The following is a 6000-nucleotide window of genomic DNA, read 5'->3' on the forward strand; positions in this document are numbered from 1 at the left end:
ATATATTCATTTATATTTGAATGAGGCTAGTAAGAGATGGGCATATATCATAGTGATAATGTTGGTTTCTTTGGGAGAAGGGGGCATGAAGGGGGAAACAGAAGCTTTTAATTCTTTATATAGCTGTAATTCGTGACTTCTTACAATGGGCATATATTTTTAAATTTAAAAATATTTTATTAAGAACGGGGTTAGGGGACTGGGGCAATGAGTTCTAGTGCTAAATAAATATGTAAATGTTATTCTACAACATATTAGTAGTGTAGGTAGACAGAGGCATACTAGGATCCTTTAAAACTTGACATAGAACTCAAGTGAAAACAGTGTCTGCAATGTGGGTTGCAATCTAGTTGTTCCTATAATGAAGTCTAAGCAGAGAATCCTGGGGCAATATATATATATATATATATATATATATATATATATATATATAATGACTAAAAGAATTAGGATGACAGGTCTCTTCAGTATGTTGTGCACAGGAATAAGCTCTCACCAATCATCACAACGTGTAAATGTGAAGATCTACATGAAGATATGCTGTTACCGTCTTCATGCCACCTCAAAAAATATTTTCCTATGGAAGGGACAAAGGAAGGAGGAAAATAAAGGATGACTTCTCTTTACCACCATTTGGTTCCACACAACTTTCCTATCTGATTCCACCCTCTGCCCATCTTTGCCCTCAGGCTAATGAGAGAAAACTGGTTTGGTATGAGAGAGCAAGGAATTTAGCAGGTTTTAAAACCTAATTCCCTAAAAGTCAGTGATACAACTAGGGATTCAGATGGATTTCCATGTTAGGTACCGCTGGGTTACTGCTGCTGCAATCAGTCATTGGAGCAGATTAATAAATCAAGCTTCAGATTCAACAAAATTTAAAGAGCGACTTGATTAATTTCTTCCCAAATGCATGGATTTCAGTAGTAGCAACAATGTACCACTGTGTCAGGAATTCAGGAATTAAATTGGACAATGGAATAGTGGTTTTGAACCCAAAATCTGTGGGAGACTTTCAGTTTGGGGGACTATAATAAAAATAACCAATTAATTGATTTCCTTCTCTACTTTTGAACTCTTAATTGACTGTCTTTTTTTCTTTAATATTTACTTCATTGTTATGCTCCCCCATACAGCTTGTTTTTGTTGTCATTGTTGTTTTAAAAAATAAAGTTTCTGATATGTGTTTTCATAAAGTTTCACTTTGGTGATTTCTTCTAAAAGAGAAGTGGCATACTGCTTATTCACTTGACATATTTATTGAGTGCTTACATCATGTGCCTGGCACTGCTCATACAATGGGGACACAATAGTGAATTAAACATTCAAAAATTATTTCCTTCATGGAGCTTTTATTTTATAGAGTAAGACAAATTAATCAACTACATAAAATAGAGGGGATGGTGGTAAAGTTGCCTCACTATCCATAGAAATGGGGTTTGGATTTTATGGGGTAAGCATGGTATGAGAATCCTGGGCTTCTGTGGTGACAGGTTTAAACCCAGATTGAAGCTAGTCCTTTTGGTCATATGGCAGATAGTGGTGGTGAGCTGTGGTGTTTGGAGTAGAGTATGGAAGGAGCAAGGCTCTTACCAGATGCCTGTAAATACAGTGATTCAGTAAATTGGAAGAGAAATCAGAAGAAAATATTCACAATGAAACATGGACAGAAACAAAGATAGAAAGTATACATTAGAGGTTAAGAGAAATAGAAACAGAAAGGTCTAAAACACATATAATTAGATTGTCAAAAAGAGAGGAGAGGGATAATGGCAAAGGGGTAATATTTACAAGGATAATGGCTGACAACTTTCCAAAATTGATGAAGCACACCAAGGTACAGATTCAAGAAGTCTTATGAACCACAAATGAAATAAAAACATACCTACATTTAGGCACATGATGATAAAACTGCTGGAAACAAGAGGCAAAAAAAAAAAAACCCAAACTGCAAACAGCCAACATATGTTAAAGACAGGACACTTTCAAACAAGCAACTATTTGAATGAAACCTAACTTTTCAATAGAAGAAAAAAAGCTAAAACAATGGAATCACATTTTTGGTAGTGATAAATGAAAATGTCATCTTAGAACTCTGTATGCAGCAAAAATATTCTTTAAAAATAAAAATAATATTTATCCTCACTAAATAAATATTTAACTCCAGGTAGTAGCATTCATGTTAAGACCTCAACATCCTTTAGTGTCCTTTGGTGTGGGTCCTTTGGTGTGGGTCATTATTTAGTTTTGATTTGAAAATTTCTTAAATTCATTTTTGTTTTATCCGAACATTTTATTAAGGAAAATGTTAAACATACAAAAAAGTTGAAAGGAAGAAGAAATAAAAACCTTCCCAGATACAAAAGCTGAGGAAATTCATCACTGCTAGACTTGGCTTCCTTTCAAGTATTGCTAAAGGGAGTTCTTCAAGTTGAAAAAAAGGGACACCAGACAGCAACGCTAAAACACACAAAAATGTAAAATTCTTTGATAAAGGTAAATATATAGATATATACAGAATCTTGTAATACTGTAATAGTGGTGTGCAAATTTTAATTTTTGTATAGAATTTTACAAATAAAATCAAAAAACTAAAAAACTATGTTGAAGGATACAAAATATACAAAGATATAATTGTGACATCAATAAACTGGGAGGGGAGAGTATAAAGGAATAGAGTTTTATATATGATTGACATTATTAGTTTAAAAGGAATTGGTATAACTAAGATGTGTATGTAATCCCCATGGTAATCACAAAAAATATAGCTATAAAAGATGAACAGGAGAAAATAAGAAAGGAATCAGAGCATGTCACTGCAAAAAAAAAAAAAAATCAGATAAACAAAAAGGACAGCTGCAAGAGAGGAAAGAGTAACAAAATAAATAGAATACATATACAATTAACAAAATGACAATGCTAAATCATTCTCTACCAGTAATAACTTTGAATATAAATAGATTAAGCTCCCCAATCAAAAGACATAAAGTGGCCGAATGGATTTAAAAAAATAAGATGCAACTCGATGCTATCTACGAGAGACTTACATTAGGTATAAGGACAAACATAGGCTGAATGTGAAAGGATGGAAAAAGGTATTCCATGAAAATGGTAGCCAAAAGAGCAGGGTGGTCAGACTTATATCACATACATAGACTCTAAGTCAAAAAGTATCACAAGAGACACAGAAGTACGTTATATAATGATAAGAGAGTCAATTCACCAGGGAGATATAACTATAAATATATGTGCATCTAGCAACAGGGCAATCAAATACATGAAACAAACATTGACAGAATTGAAGTGAGAAATAGTAACACAATAATGGTAGAGATTTCAATAACCCACTTTCAATAACGTATAGATCAACCAGAGCAAAGTTCAATAAGAAAGTAGAACTTGAACAATACTGTAGTCTAATTGTATCTAATAGACACAAAAAGAACACCCACCTAATGGCAGCAAAATACACATTCTTCTCAAGCACACAACGTTTTCCAGGATAGAGCACATGTTAGAACACAAAATAAGTCTTAACAAATTTAAGAAAACTGAACTCAAACCAAATATTTTTTCCCACCACAATGGAATGAAACTAGAACTGCATAGCAAAAGGAAAATGGGAAAATTCACAAATATGTTCTAGTCAGACAATACACTTTTGAACAACCAATGAGTCAAAGAAAAAAAAATCACGAGAGAAATTAGAAAATATCTTGAGAAAAATGAAAACAGAACATACTAAAACATGGGATGCAACAAAAGCAGTACCAAGAGGGAAATTTATAGTGGTCGACACATACATTAAAAACAAGAAAAATATCAACCTAACTACATCTCAAGGAAATAGGAACAGGAGAACGAAGAACAAAAACCACATGATTTCCTCAATTGATGTAGAAAAAGCATTTGGCATAATTCAGCATGCTTTCATGATGAAAACAGTCAACAAACATAATAAAAACTACAGATGAAAGCAGCTAGCTATGATACTCAATGGTGAAAAACTGAAAGATGTCTCCCTAAAATTTAAAGGATGCCCTATTTCACCACTTCTATTCAGCATAGTACTAGAAGTTCTAACAAAAGCAATTGGACAAGAAGTAAAAAGCATCCAAATCAGAAATGAAGAAGTAAAAAAAAAAAATTAATTGACTGATGACATTATCTTATATGCAGAAAAGTTTAAGGATCACACATACACATTGTTAGGACTAATGAACAAATTCAGCAAAGTTGCAACATACAAAATCAACACAAAAAAACAGTTGCATGTCTATATATTTACAATAAAAAATGTGAAAAGGAACTTATGAGAACAGTATCATTTACAGTAGCCTCAAAAAGAATAAAATACTTGGTAATTAATTTAATCAAGGAGTTAAAAGACTTATACAGTGAGAACTACAAAAATATTACTGAAAACATTGACCACACAAATAAATGAAAAGACAGCCCATGTTCATAGGTCGGAAAAGTTAAATAATCTATACTATCCAGAACAATTCAGATTCAGTGCCATCCCTATCAAAACATAACGACATTTGTTTTGAAGAAATAGAAAAGACTATCCTTAAATGTATATGGAATCTCAAATGACCTCAAGTAGCCAAGGCAATCTTCAAAGAGAAAAACAATGGTGGAGGCTTCACATTTTCTGATTTCAAAATATATTACAAAGTTACAGCAATTGAAATAGTATGATAGTAGCATAAAGACAGACATATAGACCAATGGAACAGAATAGAGAGAACAGAAACAAATCCTCATGTCTATGGTCAAATGATCCACAAAGTTGCCCAGACTACACAATGGGGAAAGCATGGTATTTTCAACAAATAGTTCTGGGAAAACTGGATAGCCACATACAGAAAATACAAAAATAAAAAGAATTTGGACCTTTACACCATATACAAAAATTAACTCAAAATGGATTAAATGCCTAAACATACGACCTGAAACTATAAAACTAGAATAAAACATAGGGAAAAGCTTCATGACATCGGATTTGGTGATGATTTCTTGGATAAGACACCGAAAGCACAGGAAACAAAAGCAAGAATAAACAAATGGGACTGTATCAAACTTAAAATCTCTGCACAACAATGGAATCAATAGAATGAAAAGGCAACCTACAGAATGGGAGAAAATATTTGCAAACCATATTAGTGTTGATAACATATAAAGAATTTCCACAGATCAATAACAATAAAAATAAAATTCAGCTTAAAAATGGGCTAAGGACTTGAGTAGACATGTCTCCAAAGAAAAATCTACAAATGCCCTACATGTATATGAAAAGATATTCAGCATCACTAATCATCAAGATGTGCAAATAAAAACCACAATGAGATGTCACTTCATATCCATTAGGATGATCACTATCAAAAAAAACAAACCAAAAAATACCAGTGTTGATGAGGATGCAGAGAAATTGGAACCATTGTGCACTGTTGGTGGGAATGTAAAATGGTGTAGCTTCTATGCAAAACAATATGGAGGTTCCTCCAAAAATTAAAAATAAAACTGGCATGTGACCCAGCAATCATACTTCTGGGTGTTTATCCAAAATAATTAAAATTAGGAACTTACTGTAGCACATTTATTGTAGCATTATTCACAACAGTTGAGTAGTGGGAACAACCTAAATGTTCATCAGTGGATGAACAGATAACGAAAAATAGACTCTACATACAGTGGAATATTGTTCAGCCTTACAAAAGAAGGAAACATTGTTATAAGTAACAGCATGGATGAACCTTGAGGACATTATACTACATGAAATAAGCTGGTCACAAAGACATATACTGCATTATTCCACTAGTATGAGGTATCTAAAGTACCCAAACTCTTAGAAACAGAAAGTAGAATGTTGGTTTCCAGGGACTGGGGGAGGGGGAAAAAAGGAATTCTTCATTGGGCTTAGAGTTTCTGTTTTGCAAGATGAAAAAGTTTTAGAGATCACTTGCACAGCAAGGTTCATATAGTTAACACTATTGT

Source organism: Rhinolophus ferrumequinum, chromosome 6 (genome assembly GCF_004115265.2).
Source record: "Rhinolophus ferrumequinum isolate MPI-CBG mRhiFer1 chromosome 6, mRhiFer1_v1.p, whole genome shotgun sequence".
Taxonomy (NCBI): Eukaryota; Metazoa; Chordata; class Mammalia; order Chiroptera; family Rhinolophidae; genus Rhinolophus; species Rhinolophus ferrumequinum.